We start from the raw sequence: 15,224 nt of genomic DNA, 5'->3' as shown, positions 1-15,224 counted from the left end.
AGCTTCCCCATTGGCTGAACCCAGCTATTTGTCTGTGCGGAGTCAGTTGATGCAGCCCACGTGGTTCAACCTCCTGGCACAGAGAGCAGGGTGCAAAGGGAAGAGGAGCAGGTCTAGAGAATGCCTGTCCCAGGCCCTCTTTGAAAGAGAGGCAAAAAGCAGATTTTGCGGTGTTGTAAATCCGCACCAGACCTTCCTGTCTTCTCCAAGGACTCTTTGGGGAAACAAATACATTTCTTGTCTTTTCCTTGCAGAGTACCTCTACCAGTTTCCTTCAGTCCTAGGGGTCAGTGGAGCACGGGCTCTGGACTTCCAGCCTCTGTAAAGCATCATCAAAGAACTTAAATAGAGTCACTTTTTAGGGGTTAGTCTCACACTCAGTGATACTGCTGGCTAATAATCACTAGGTTGGGACTGGCTTGTTTGGAGCAAGAGGTTGAGGGCGGTCCACAGAGCATCAGAGGAAATTCAATGAGATTCTAAGCCTACATAAGGTAGAAATGACTGTGATGGGGTTTAAGACCCCATCATCAAGGACAAATCATTCCATGGCTGATCCATGGTTATGGGCAAATGGTTAACTTTTACTAGATTGAGGAACACTCTTGTCAGAAGCAAACTTCAGGCCCCAGAAGTACAAAAACGGAGTCCAGAAAGCTCAAAAGAAAAACTGGTAAATTAGGCAGGTTAGTGAATATTGAATTTAAGATTATATATTTAACAAAAAGATGGATACAAATATATAGCAATTCCATGGCTATAATAATTGAATAAACTTGAAAAATAATTAGAATTCGCTATTGCACTTATAGTTTTGTTTTGCCTATGAATCTTTTCAGTGCTAAGGAATAAATGGACAAAAAAGTCCAAAGAGGAACAGGTGCATTAAACTAAAGATAAATTTCCTCTAAGCCATTATATGAAAAGTGTGTATACTTCCTCCATAAAAGCTCTCAGATTTAAAATACAACAGAAAATGATAACAATGAAAATGACAAATCTCCAGCTTCTTCTCATGCTCATCCCAGGATGCTTTTGGTGCCCGTTCTTCTCATCTCCTCACTTTCTTTCTCCCATTGTCTGGTTTTGGCAGCTCCATTTCTTCCGTTCCTCTCTGGGTCTTCATTCAGATTGGCTCCAGGAAATGAAAAGAAAGAAACGGTCTCGTAGTATGTCTCCTTCACCCCTGCCACGTTTCATATCCCTTCTCACTGGGAAACTATTATGCAGCAAAAGCAGAGGAGACTCACCAACACTGTGATGCCGGGAATGCTTTGCCTTGTGAATGAAGTAAAAGGAGAGGGAATATAGATAGCTTAATACCCAGAACAATTTCAAGGGTAAACAACGGCTATAATCATCCTTAGTCCAAGTTCTTTTGTCTGGACTTCCTCAGAAATGATTTTCTTTTCTTCTTAATTCTAAATGACCAACAATCTAGAATAAAAAGATTAAAAAAAAATCATTTTCATCTTAATAATACGTGGAAAAATATTACTGGCCCCAACTTTGTAAATAATGGCTTCATTTAGATATACTCTGGCTGCTTATATTTCTAAATAATCATCATTATGTGCTTATATTTATTGAAGTAGATTATCAAAATGCATAACATAGTCTTTCCATTAACTCTTTCACATTATGAGTTGCTATTTAGTAAATTACTGTTTCCCGTCACTAAAACGAAGGAAGCCAGTGGCCTGAATGATTTTCCAAAGTGCCTATTAATAAACACCCAAGGCATATATTAAAATACTGGAATGCAAAGGTCTTTGGGAAGTAGATAAGCATGTGAACTAGGGTTTTTAAAAATGTGCATTAACGCTTTCATGACCATAGAGTATTGTCCAAAAAATTCCTCTGCCTAGGTTTGCTTATCACTCTGATTTTCACTACCTTTTGATTTGTGGCAATTTTGCAGTGACTTTGATTGAACCAAGGCTATTTTCATTTCATTGTTTTCTGGGGAAATACTAAATGATTATTTTTAGATCAAGGATTTTCTGGTCACATTACTCCATTTTTCACTTCATTATGTTAGAAGCACTTGAAGACAGAAAGAACCTATACCAAACATAGGTGTAAGGTTTTACCTTTCAAAATTCTTGAGGTATTAATGAACCTAATTGTTGAAAAGCATAATCTGTTTAGTGCAGTGGCTATCATTCTTCCTTTCTTCCTTCCTTCCTTCTTTTCTTTTTAATTTTTATTTTATATTGCAGTATAGTTGATTAACAATGTTGTGTTAGTTTCAGATGTACAGCAAAGTGATTCTGTTATACATATATGTTTCTATTCTTTTTTGAATTCTTTTCCCATTTAGCTTATTACAGAGTATTGAGCAGAGTTCCCTGTGCTATACAGTAGGTCCTTGTTGGTTATCTATTTTAAACATAGCAGTGTGTACATGTCAATCACAAACTCCCAATCTATCCCTTCTTAGATGTTGATAAATCTAAGATTTAATATTTTTAGTTTTTTAAGTTAGACATTTTATGTAGAGATAATTGAAGATTCACAAGCAGTTATAAGAAATAATACAGAGAGAACCGTTACCCCATTTCCCCCAATGATAACATTGTGCAAAACTATAGCACAATATCACAACCGGAATACGGACATCAACACAATCAAAATGCAGAACAAATGAACTTACTTACAAAACAGAAAGAGAGTCACAGATGTAGAAAACTAACTTACGGTTACCTAGAGGGAAAGGGGGGGAGGAATAAATTGGGAGATTGGGGTATATATATATATATATTAGAGAGAGAGAAATATACAAGTAAACCACAGGAATCAAAGAAAGTGGGTGGAATCAGTCTGATTTCAAGACTCACTATTTAACTACAATAATATGTATTTTTTCTAGGTTTTAAATTATATTTACATAACTTATAGTCTACTGATGTCATCATTTTACCAGTTCAAGTGAACTATAGAAACTTCACCTCCTTTTACCCTGCTCTGTTTATGATATAATTGTACTTATGTTTCCTGTACATACATTTAGAACATCAGGTAATATGACAATTTTTGGTTCAACCATCAAACATAATTTTAAAATCTCAAGAGAAGAAGGAAACCAAATTGAGTTTACCCATATTTTTGCTTATCATGTTCTTACTTCTTCCCTGAATTTCCAGATTTCCTTCTTTAATCATTTCCTTTCTGTTTAGAGAACTTCCTTTAGGCATTCTTTTAGAGTAGAACTGCTGGCAATAAATTCTCTCAGTTTCCCTTCATCTGAGAATGTCTTGATTTCTCATTTATTGCTAAAGGTTTTTTCACTCAGCATATGATTCTAGCTTGAGTTTTTATTTTATTATTATTATTTTTAGCACTTGAAATATACTATACCATTATATTCTGGTCTCCATGGTTTCTGATGAGTAATGCAGTCATTCAAACTCTTTTCCCCCCTATTTGTAAAGGTGCTCTTTTTTCTCTAGCTGTTTTCAATGTTTTCCCCTTGCTTTTAGTTCTCAGAAGAACAAGCACGATATGTCTTGCCATGAATATATTTGGGTTTATCCCATTTAAGTTTTCTTCAGTTTCTTGAATCTGTAGGTTTATATCTCTTACCAAATTTGGGATTTTTCAGCCATTATTTCTTTGAGTACTTTTTGTCCCAGTCTGATTCTTCTCTCCTTATGAGGCTCTGATGGTATGAATGTTTACCTCTTGTTATAATCCTTAAATTTCTGGGGCTCTGTTTATTATTTTTTTCTGCTCTGTTTTCTTAGACTGAGTAATTTGTACTATTCTATCTCCCATTTCATTGATTCTTTCCTCTGTCCTCTACATTCTGTTCCTGGCTCATCCACTGGTCTTTTTATTTTGGTGTTATTATATTCTTCAGCTCTAAAATATCTATTTGTGTTTTTTTAATGCCGTCTACTTCTTCACTGAAGTTTGCTATATCTTTGCTGAGTCTATTTTTTCATTTGTTTCTAGCATGTTCTTCATTCTTCACTGAAACATTTTTATCAGAGCTGCTCTAAAATCATGATGAGCTCATTCTAAGATGTCTGGCATCTCAGTGCTGGCATCCGTTCATTGCCTCTTTGCATGCACTTTGAGATCTTCCTGGTTCTTACTTTGGCAAATAAATTTCTATTGAAAATTGGACCTTTGTGTATCATGAAATGAGACTCTGGATCTTATTTAAACTTTCTGTTTTAGCTGGTCTTCTATGATCCTGTTCTGGCAGGGGAAGAGGGTGCCACCTCATTACTGCCACGTGGCCTCTGTAGACCCCCTAGGTAGGGAGCTCATTACTGCTGGACATGAGTGGGATTTCCAGCTCCCCACATGGTTTCCACTGATAGCTTATTACTGCTTCGTGGTGGTGAAGGTGTTGAGTCTCCACTGAGGCTTGTTCTGATACCACCCCAGTGTTGAGAGGGATGGTCATCTCATTCATGCTGGGTGGAGTGAAACTTCAGGATTCCCCTTTTCTCTTCAGTGACATGGGAGGGGATGCGGGGGTATCATTACCAGATAGACCAAAGTCCCAGCTCCCTATTTGGTCCTTTCTGATACTATCCAGGCAGAAGTTTGGAGCACCTCCGTATAGTCTCATGAGCATGGAAGTCTAGGATCCCCACTTAGCCTTAGTTGGCACGGATGGGGGTGGATTCATTTTTTGTTTTCTTTCTGTAGTATTTCTTTCTGTAGTATTTGTTTTCTTTCTGTAGCTACAGTAGAGTGTTACTGTCTAAAAGGTTTCTTTCTTGGTTGGCTGTCCCTTTCCTAGTTCTTTGGGTAGAGAAAGCAGGTTTTTCTTGAAACTTTTTTGTGTGTCTGTACCTGTTGGATTTCTGGGTTGTCAGCTTCTTCAGTTTCTAGTCTGAGGCAAGAAGGAAATCCAGAGAACTTGCTCCTGTGTCATTCCTCGGGTCCCGAAGACACTGCCTGGTCTTCTGTTATCTCTCCATCTTTCAGATACTTCTTACATTTGTTTTATATATAATGTCCATTGTATAATGTTCATTGCACTTAGTGGAAGGAATAGAGAAAATTGTGCACATTTCATCTTCCCGGAAGTGGAAGTCTCCAGATTTTTACTTTTTAAAGATGGCTCTTCTGGTAGAAATTTTTGAAATTTCTTTCCAAGTCTTATACAAAAGTCAAGTTTAGAATGAGACAGAAAACTGGAATTATTTGAAGAAAAAATGATTTGAGCTCCATAAGTCGGGTTCCTTAATATTCTTGCAATGAAGCAAGAGTAAAAGGTGCTGAATTTAGGCATAACATGGTCCTGGATCTTGGCCTTTTTAATGGCTAATACAGGACAAGAACAAGAACTCTATCAAGTTTTCAAATCAGCCAAAAATGTGACACTAGCTACTATTACTCTCCTCACCTTGTACTTAAAAGGACACATTCTCCTTGATGCAGAAACATAAAGTAATTTCTCGCTATTTGATCAATGAAATTGTCCACATTGACAATGGCAGTCTCTTTCATGAAAATTACATTCACCAACCACTGAAGGAATGCATTGACTACCTATTTTGTGTCTTGCACAGTAGGCGCTAGGCAGGGATGGTTCCATAATCTGTGAGTGCAAGTGAGCAATAAACTGTGGAGCTGCTTGTTCAAAAAGCAGGAAGAAAATGTCATTCAGGGTACTAACATAGACAATTCTTTTCTTCCACTCTCTTTCTTGATTTGTCCTGGTGTATTTTATTTGCTATTCGATGTTGTGCTCCCTCAGGCAATGGGCTACTCCACCTCCTGGGCTACTTCTCTTCCCACAGGCTCACTGTCACAGCCCACAATGGACAGGCCACTCCAAGGGATTTTTTTTTTAAACAGTTTAGAAGAGGAAGTTTACTTATGGATGTGCAGAAAACATGGTGAGGGCCCTTGGACTGGCCAGCAAAGGGGCAGTGGGTGGGGATTGAAAACAGATGCCCCACGTCAGTCCTAGGGAGGAAGGGCTCAGGAACCTGGTGTGTGTGTGTTTGTGTATGTTGGCGGTGGAGGGACAGTGCTGGTGTTGACCCCAACCCAGTAAAGAGAAAGCATGGTGCCTGATTCCCCAAGTGGCAGCAGGCCAAGAATCCTCAGGTTAGAAGAAAACAGGGAGGAATCCGAAGGTAGTGTGTGTGTGAGCCCAAGGGAGCCCCAAAGACACAGTGGCAGTGAGGACTGCTCAGGCCTTGGCCTCCAGCAAATTCCATCACTGCTTTTGGCCTGGCACCATTTTGGCTGTTCTGAGAGCAGCTTGCCCAGGCCCAGCACGCTGGGCCACGAGCCCTTGACCTTGACTGCTTCTGTTCCTGGGCCCAGCTGTCCTCTCCTCACCAAGCCCTCTCAGCACAGCCACTGGCTCATTCTGTTCTCTGCGTACAGCCTGCCAGGCCTGGCCCCGCAGCTGTAGCTCTGCCACCTGCCTGTTCTTGGCCTTCTGTTTCTGCACATAGCGCCACAGGGTGTCCCATTTCTGCAGGAAGCAGAGCAGCTTGATGCTAGGCAGGTCTTTCTCCAGGATCCCACTAGGGTGCCAGGCTGACTTCTTGTGGTCTTTGCCAGCGTTCACAATTGTATCCAAGGCATCAAGACAGCTTCCAGCTTCCCCTCAGCTTTTGTACCAGGACACGCTTGGTACGTCTTCAGGTGTGCGTGCGAGGTTTGGTAGTCACCTGTGAATGGGCCTTGGGGCTCCCAGAATCAGACTGGGACAGCTGCCACCATGCCCCATCCTAAGACACGGGAAGCCATACATCTCACCCCAGCTCTCCGTGCACACAGATGCCCACCAGGGTTGGAGGGCAGCAAAGGCTGTTGGTAAGGGGCATCAAGGGAGAGACTGAATAGCCCTCAGGGTGCAGGGGTGGGTAGGGGAGAACCCACGCCAGGGAGGGTGGTAGCAGGCATGGTCATCTGAGCCGAGCCCAGATCTATGGTACGTGCTCCACTGCCCCAGAGGACTTCACTTACAAGGCACAAATAAATTCAAAGATAAAATTGTTAAGAATTTTAAGATGGCAACCACAAAGCATTAAAGCCTAAGCATGGGACCCTTCTCAGCCCAGTGCCCTGTGTGACCGCACTAGTCTCATGCCCTGAAGCTGGCCCCGGCACTAGGGACACAGTGGTGCAATGCCTTGAAATTCTTTTTAAGACTTCCAAAGATACTGGTTGAAAACGTAAAACTTTAGTCTTTTAAGCATATATGTTGTGTGTCTTGTTAACACACACTTCAGGAATTTGACTGTTTTCTAACTAAATTGTCGCATTGTTTTGACATTTGGAAGACATTAACACTTTCTAGTGGCTTTGATGAGAAGGAGCTGTTGACTTTCTTTACTCCATCAAATCTTGGTATTATGGTAAAGACATTTATTTTACACTCATAAATTTCTTAGTGATCCCATTATTATTCTGTAATTATTCCTTCAAGGCAGAAACTAAGTTCCATGACTCAATAGGGACTATTTTGTTTCATCAAGAACAAAGAAGCTGCAATGTATTTACTGTCTGGTGAAACTGAAAATCCTCAAATGACTCTCATCAACATCCCCATTCCTTTTTTCCCCCCACTCTGTTTAAATAGGTGTGTTTTGTTTTGTTTTGTTTTTTACCTTCTGTAATACTCAGCATCAATTCTTTGGGTGGAATCAGTATGTCTACCTATGCGGCTGTCTAATAGAATTGTATAAATTGGATTGACTTCAAATTTCTTTCTTATTTTCTTGCAAAAGTTTTTCTTTTAATGTTCAGATAAAATAATAAAGATTAAAAAGTAGGTTATATAGTTGATTTGGGGATTTGGGCATAAATTCTAATAATAGTGTTACTAGTGTCAATGGTAACATAATATTTTTTTATTGAAGGTTGCTTCTGTGTCAAACAATATGTTACAGGATTTATGTATCCTTAACACATTTAATGTGTACATTTATTCTTTCAATGTTGCAGGGTAGGTATTATTGCTTCTAACTGACAGATGGGGGAACTGAGGCACAACAGTGTTAATTTGCCCTAAGAAAGTATAAAAGGTACAGTTTCTTTAACACTTAAGTTCTTTCCACTCTGCTCTGTAGTCTCCAAAAAATGTCTTCTCTTGCAAAGAAAGAAATATCCTTATTGTTATGCATTTGTTAAAAAGTCTTGTTTTAAAGATAGATGAGATGATTCTCATGGATGACTGTGTAATCTAAGGTTCATTATTTGTTGTGTTGTTTGGTGTATTTGTTTGTTTATAGTTTGTACATTTAGCCATTACAATATATAAAAACACTTCATATCAAGAAAAAAGTTAAAGGACTATTTAAAAGAACTGGCTTAATATATTCACCCTCTTGTTTGAAAAATAATGAAATTTGACCATTACTTGCTTGGAAAATAGACATATCCATCTTGGAACTCATGCATGGAGAGTTACTTGCTGAGGACAAAAGGGTTCTATAATAAGTGGATCCTCTAAAGAGGTCGTTTGGAACAGTCCCCAAAGACAGAGTAGCAAAGAGGCTATAGGGTAGGTGATTTTTAACATTTACATGCAAAGTTAATTTGGGATTTGCTTATTGTTCTCTGTCTTTGTTCCAGTGCTTCTATCAATTCTAACCAATTCTACTTTTATGTGGAACTTATCTGGAATGTTAGCTTGAATCTCTAGAAATAAGAGAACTAGGATTGACACACGGTGTCATTTTCCCCGAGAGAGTAGAACGTACTTAAGATGTTCACTTACCTATGTGTTTGGTACTATCTAACCTCATAGTTCTTCAATATTTGGGAAATGTTTTCAACCAAATACGGTATATTTGACAGAGTTTACTTACGTTGTTTCCTTCTCTTACAAAGGTATGATTTACATGATTTGAAGCATAAGGAAGATAATAATAAAAATCTGATAATGTTTAGTATTACCTATGCTTTCAGTATTGAGCAGCAATTTAGTCTAGGGTTAAGAGTGCAGACTCTGAAATCAGCTTGCCTCATTTTCATCCCAGTTCTGTCTCACTAGTTGTGAAACCTTGAGAAAGTCACTTAAATCCCTTAGGTCTCAGTGTCCTTCATCATTACCATACGCAGTGTTAACAACCGTGCCTGGTAAACTTTATTAAGCATAAACTATGAATATTGTTTGAGTTCATATTTTGTTAAAGCTGCAAACAGCTTCCTAGAGCATATAATCTTATAGTTAACCTTTAATATAGACCAACTAGGAAACTAGGGTTCCAAGTGTTTTCATGACCTGAGTCTCAGTGTCTGCCAGCAGATACTTTAGGACTAAATTATATTTAAAATAGATAACGAACAAGGACCTACTGTATAGCACAAGGAATGCTGCTCAGTATTCTGTAACAACCTAAATGGGAAAAGAATTTGAAAAAGAATAGATACATGTATAACTGAATCATTTTGCTGTACGCCTGAAAGTAATACAACATTGCTAATAAACTATGCTTCAATATAAAATAAAAATTTTTTAAAAATTAGTTCAGAAAAAAAATAAATTATATTGCCTAATTCTTAGACAAGATCTTTTACTTTTACTCAACACATGTGGATAATGAATGTCTTCCCACTTATCTGAATACAAGGTTCTCAGTAATTTTAGGTCCTTCTTGAGTTGTCTATACTTTCATGTGTAATTATTTAAACCCTCTCTATAAAGTATCCTTCTTCCCCAAATTGTTCTGGCTGCTTCATTCTCATCCTTCAGGACTCAGCTTACTCTGTGACACCATACTTGCAAAGCCTTCCTTGAATAAAGTCCCAGCTCCTGCCTGTTTCAAGATTTGGTTATACCTCCTTCCAATTGCTTCCTTAAAACCCTGTGTTTAGCCAAATTATCCTACTAGATTATTTGCTGAATGTCTTATATTCCTCACTAAATAGATTATTAGGACAGGAACTTCTGCATTAGAGTATCTTTCATTTAAAAGAGATACTATTTGATGGGCTAGGAGTTGAGGACCAGCACAGGCTATTGGTCTCCCACCCTTGATCACACCTTCTCTAATTCCCACCCCACTTCTCTTCTTCCCTCTCAGTCCTCACTTTTTCTACTTGCTCACACAGAACGGTTAGGTCACTGCACACACTGGCAGAAAAATATATTTTTTCTTAATTTTCCTATATTTGGGCCAAATCCTTAACTTATAGCAGAGCAAATTGCAGGACCACTTGGTTGGTGCATAATTTATCTAATGCTTCTTTTGCTGATGATCAAAGTGTTTCCACACTATAACTTCCCCAGAGTATTTTCCATGAAAGATTATGAGGCATTTTGTGAAACAAAAATAGTACCGTAGAAAACTAATGACAGGTCTATAAATAAAAAGGATTTTGTGTTTAAATAGGGTCAGGAAATGCTGCCTGCCATTGTCCCTTCCTAGACCTCATGACGTGCTATAATGATCTGTGGTTAACAAAAAAACAAGCGAAATCATTTATATTACGTTATGTTTAATCAGATTTACCTCTAATTATTTGACCATGAATTCTTAGCTGCAGTGTCTCGTGGTTCTTGCAATCTTTAGTTCACACCTGGGAAATCCCATTCTTTCCTGAAGCCCCAAATGAAATATGTCAGCAACTGCCGTTCTCCACACAGAAGATAATCTGCACTGATCCTCCAACATGTAGGGTGTTTTTAGGTTCTCCTTTGTTAATTTGTCCTCTAATTCCCAATGACTTGGAACATCATTTTGACTGATCCTTAACACAATTTTTAAGGAATATTTTTTATGCAAGTGACACTAAAGAAATATATGATACCGTAAAGCATAGCAATTATTAAGAATATTACAGCTGATATTTCTGAAGTTTGGCCTACCTTCTGGTGAGCTTCTTATTTATTTTTTAAAATGAACTAATTAATTACACTTCATTTGAATGTTAACAGAGTTTGTAGTCAATTTTTATTATTAATTTTCCTGTGTTTAATAATTCTTAATATGTTCTTTACATGTAGCCAGAACTACTGGGGAGACATACTCCAGGTCATGTAGCCCTTGGACATTTGATTGTGGTAGTCACGGAACAGTATATTTTTCACAATGTGTTTGCAGTGTAGGGCACTTTAATATATTTGTAATTTTTCTTTTGTATTTTTATTAAACTCTCTACTTGTTTTCCTATTCTTCTCTGACTGACAGATGGGCTTATTTCTCCTGTTTCTTTTGCTAATATCTGTAATTCAATAGTCAGAGAAACTAGACATTAGTTTGTACCACATTTTCAAAGGAAAATGTTTTCTTCTAGCTGCAATTTATTTCTGAGCTAAAAGAAAACATAATGCTTTTTAGGTGACTTATTTACAAGGGGAAAAATAAGAACCCAAGTTTCCAAGATAAAAATGATTATGGTATTTTCCTAATAATCACAGGAGCCCAGATCAACACGAGGTTACTTCCACATCCGTCTGATTGCAGTCATTATTCCCATATTCAAAGGCAGGTCAATTCACTCAAATAGAGAGTTTATCCAATTGTATTTTTCTTAGCTTGTTGCTGATTTGACAGATGCTTATGTTTTATAAAGACATCACAGAATTTCAAAATTAAAATTTGCTGGTGGTCATTGCATAAAGAATTAAGTATGCGATGTAATATTGATGTCTTCGGGGAAAACTATCTTTCTGTGCAGTCCCCAGTCCGATAATCCTCCAATCCAGAGAGGCTATCTTGAATCTGGAGCCTATCATGTCCTGAACACTTTGATTAAATCTCACCAAGCCAGATCTTTATCTTTCTGTAATACATGTGTCCTCTGTATGTATTTGCTGACGCTCCAAAGACTCTGGCTGGCTTGGTACTTTGCTGGGTAGAGTGAGCTCTTTCCTGATTGGCTCGCCATGAGCCTGATTCACTCATTCTGGTTCTCCCCCCCAGAAAATATGGGGTTGCCATATCTTCTCATCTTTACTCTTAGAGAAGCACAGTATTGCCCTCAGACCTGAGGAAGGAAATTAGATGGACCAAAGTCATATACATCTACAGGGAGGCACAGGGAAGTCAAAGGCTTATTTAATCGACACAACAGTTACTGATGGTACCATGGACAGAACATGCTATTGGTCTATCCTAAATTCTGGGCCTGAGATGTAAATGTTCCATCTCATGAATGAACTCTTTGTTTCTTGGTTCCACTGCTCCTCATTCCCAGTCCTCTAAAGAAAATCTGCTTGGACGTTCAAAATATATTTTCTTGCCAGGGATAACCTCTCTTATGATTCACATTTTTTTCCTCTTCTTCAGGTGTTATCCCAAATTTCCTTCCCCCTTAAAACCTTCCTAGTTGGACTATGCCAATATCTGATTGCTACTTTTCTTCTCAGGTGGTTTTTTATACATTAATTTACTTATGCTACAATTTTGTTGTGAGTTTTATATTTTCATTTCCCCACCCAAACTCCCCCTCTCATCAGGTTATAAAATCTCACAGATCATACCTTCCATTTTCCTTGAAATTCTTTAAGGTACTGCATAGGTCCTGGGCTCTGTTTTCTTTTTTTTTTTTTTCCCTCTCTCTCTTGGCTGCATTGAAAGAACAGAATGAAAATATTTTCCCTCCAGGGAGGCTTTGGGAAAAAGAATGAGTTTTTCAGTGGCTAATGATTTGTACTCTGCGTTTAATGGTCCGTCCAAGTGTATTAAGTAATAACAGAAGGAAAAGAGGGTTCTAAAGGAAGGTAGAAGGGGATACACCAGGGTGAGGAAAGAATTTCCCTGAGACTACAGGGAGGATGTCAGAAAGTGGAGGAGGGAAGGATAAGGTTTATAGAAGGGGATACTCAAAGCAAGTGGGAGCGAGGGACCAACCAGGGAAAGCTCAGGCACAGCTGAGGGGCTGGATCTGGTAAAGGACCCAAGGAGAGGCCTTGTTCCAGGGCCCAGAAGGCACCAGAGCTGAACTAGAGCTCACAGGCCAGTTCTCATGCTGGCCCCCACTGGAGCTGGCATCTCTCCTTTCTTCTGCTCAGGGACTAGCCATGTGGCACTTTTGGTGCCTGGCAAGTTTGCCTTGCATCACTCAGCACCTCGCCAGCTCTCCTCCTCTCTGTGCCGGCCACCCAGTTGGGCCACTGACATCCTTCTGTATAAGACAGGGTTCTGGCATAGGACAGCTATATGCCATCTCTGAAGTTTTTATCTTCAGCACAGATTTCTCTTCTGATTTTAATTTCCCATTTGCGTATCTATTCAAGTATCACGGACATTACAAATTTAATACATCCCAAAGTCAACCCCTGATCTTTCTCATCTTAGTAAATGATATCTCTATTCATCCAGTTGCTTTTGCCATAAACCCAGAAGTCATTCTCAAATTATGTAACTTAAAAAAGGTTTCATAAACACCTATTTATAAAGGTGAAGGTGGCGTTTAGAGAAACCAGCAAGTAATATTGCAGTATCTCTGAAATAGTGGCAATGAGAACCCAGAATCCATTCCTAGGCCTGAAGGGGCAACAGAAAAGAGCGGTTCCTAAAATCTGAGGCAGGGAGGGCTGTGTGCAAAGGACTTGACAGGATCTGTGTCTCCCAGTCAATGGATGTGGGTGGCCGTCAGCACAGCGTCGGGGTGCAGGCTGGAAACGACAGCTCTAAGTCACTGAACTTGGCAACTCAGAACTCCTGTACTTTTTCTGAATCCATAAAGAAAAGAAAGAAAGAAAGAAAACAAAATCTGTTCATGATGTTGAGATGATCCTGGAGGCGAGCCTCCTAGGATACAGGGCAGAGCAGAGAGGGGGAAGAGTAAATCAGGACAGACGAGGAGAAGAAATAAAGCACAATCAGAGACAATTTTTTGACTCACATCTGACTATCATGTCAATAACCTCCTCATGGTTCTCTAGCACGCCCTTGAAATCAAATCAAATCAAACCAACCAACCAACAAACAAAAAGGCCGGCAGTGGGGTGCTAGGGCTAAGCGAAAGTTGGGGAAGAGACCAGCCCGAGACGCCTGGGCTGGGACGGTGAGGGGTTAATGATTTTTCATCCCCTTTGTCCATGCTCTTTGCCTGCACACGGGGCCGGGTGGGGGAGGTCCTGTTAAGCGTTGGTTGACAGCCTCCAACTCTCCCCGCTCGGAAGCTGACGTTCGTTCTTTCTGGCTTGTGCACTTCAGGCGGAGCGTGGAGCAGCTCTGGAAGACCGGCTCTGCTGTGCTCACTCATTCAGTGACGTATAATCAAATGTTTTACTTTGATTCCATTATCTTTTCATCAAAATGCTTTGAAAACTATGATTGATACCACCAAGTTGATTCAGCTGAGGACAAACCATCTTCAAAGCAGAGTTGTCTCTCCCTCCCTGATCTGGCTCAATAGCTTTACCATATTACATTCATAAATTGAATTACTTCTGACTGACCGACTTTTCTTGAAAACAAAAGTTATTCTCTTTTTTACATAATCAATCATGGAATAAAGTAGGTAAGACAGGTCAATTGCCACAGATCGATTACTCTATAAAACAACAAAGGAAGGTCAGAAAGAAGAGGGTGAGGACTTTCTAAATTGCCAAAATAGAAATCTTGCAAAGAAAATCTTAAACCACTTTTCCTTTGGCTCCCAGAAAACTGCATTCTCCTCTTTTTCTAAGTTATGGTAGGGGTTTTAAACCGTATCTACAACTACTTGGACAATCTTCTCTTCAACAGACACATCTAAAAACCCTCTCTTTAAATACGGGCCGGGTTTAGTGACTCACTTCTAATGCTAGAATGAGGCAAAAGTGAAACTAGCTATGTGACTTTTAAGTCCAGTCGTAAAAGGCTGGCTTTCTCTTTCTCAGGGCACATGCTTTTGGAGCCCTGAGCTGCGGTGGAAGAAGTCTGCCTACGCTGAAGTTGCCATGCTGGAAAGACCACCCAGACATAGAGACAAGCCCGGGGAGCCTGAGCTCTTCCAGCCACCGGCTACTCGAGTACCACACGGGGGAGGAAGGAGCCTCTGAGACGATTCCAGCCTCATCACTCTCTGACTGCAGCCACGTGAGAGAACCCGATCAAGAAACATCTGTGGGCTTCCCTGGTGGCGCAGTGGTTGAGAGTCAGCCTGCCAATGCAGGGGACACGGGTTCGAGCCCTGGTCTGGGAAGATCCCACATGCCGCGGAGCAACTAAGCCCACGCGCCACAACTACTGAGCCTGCGCGTCTGGAGCCTGTGCTCCGCAACAAGAGAGGCCGCGACAGTGAGAGGCCCGTGCACCGCGATGAAGAGTGACCCCCACTTGCCACAACTAGAGAAA

At 39.8% G+C, this 15,224-nt stretch overlaps 1 long non-coding RNA gene across 2 annotated transcripts in view; it reads right to left on the bottom strand.

The window, feature by feature from the left end:
- Nucleotides 1-757: 757 nt before the first annotated feature.
- Nucleotides 758-15,224, bottom strand: part of LOC103014962 (uncharacterized) — a 59,866-nt gene continuing 45,399 nt past the window's right edge. For both annotated transcript variants that reach the window (XR_449842.1, XR_449841.1), the window contains exon 4: nucleotides 758-1,437. This is a non-coding gene — a long non-coding RNA (uncharacterized LOC103014962). The remainder of the gene's footprint in view (nucleotides 1,438-15,224) is intronic.

Source organism: Balaenoptera acutorostrata, chromosome 17 (assembly GCF_949987535.1).
Source record: "Balaenoptera acutorostrata chromosome 17, mBalAcu1.1, whole genome shotgun sequence".
In the NCBI taxonomy this organism is placed as follows: domain Eukaryota; kingdom Metazoa; phylum Chordata; class Mammalia; order Artiodactyla; family Balaenopteridae; genus Balaenoptera; species Balaenoptera acutorostrata.
The sequence above is the reverse complement of the archived record's forward strand: the minus strand, read 5'-3'. Positions and strand labels throughout refer to the sequence as shown.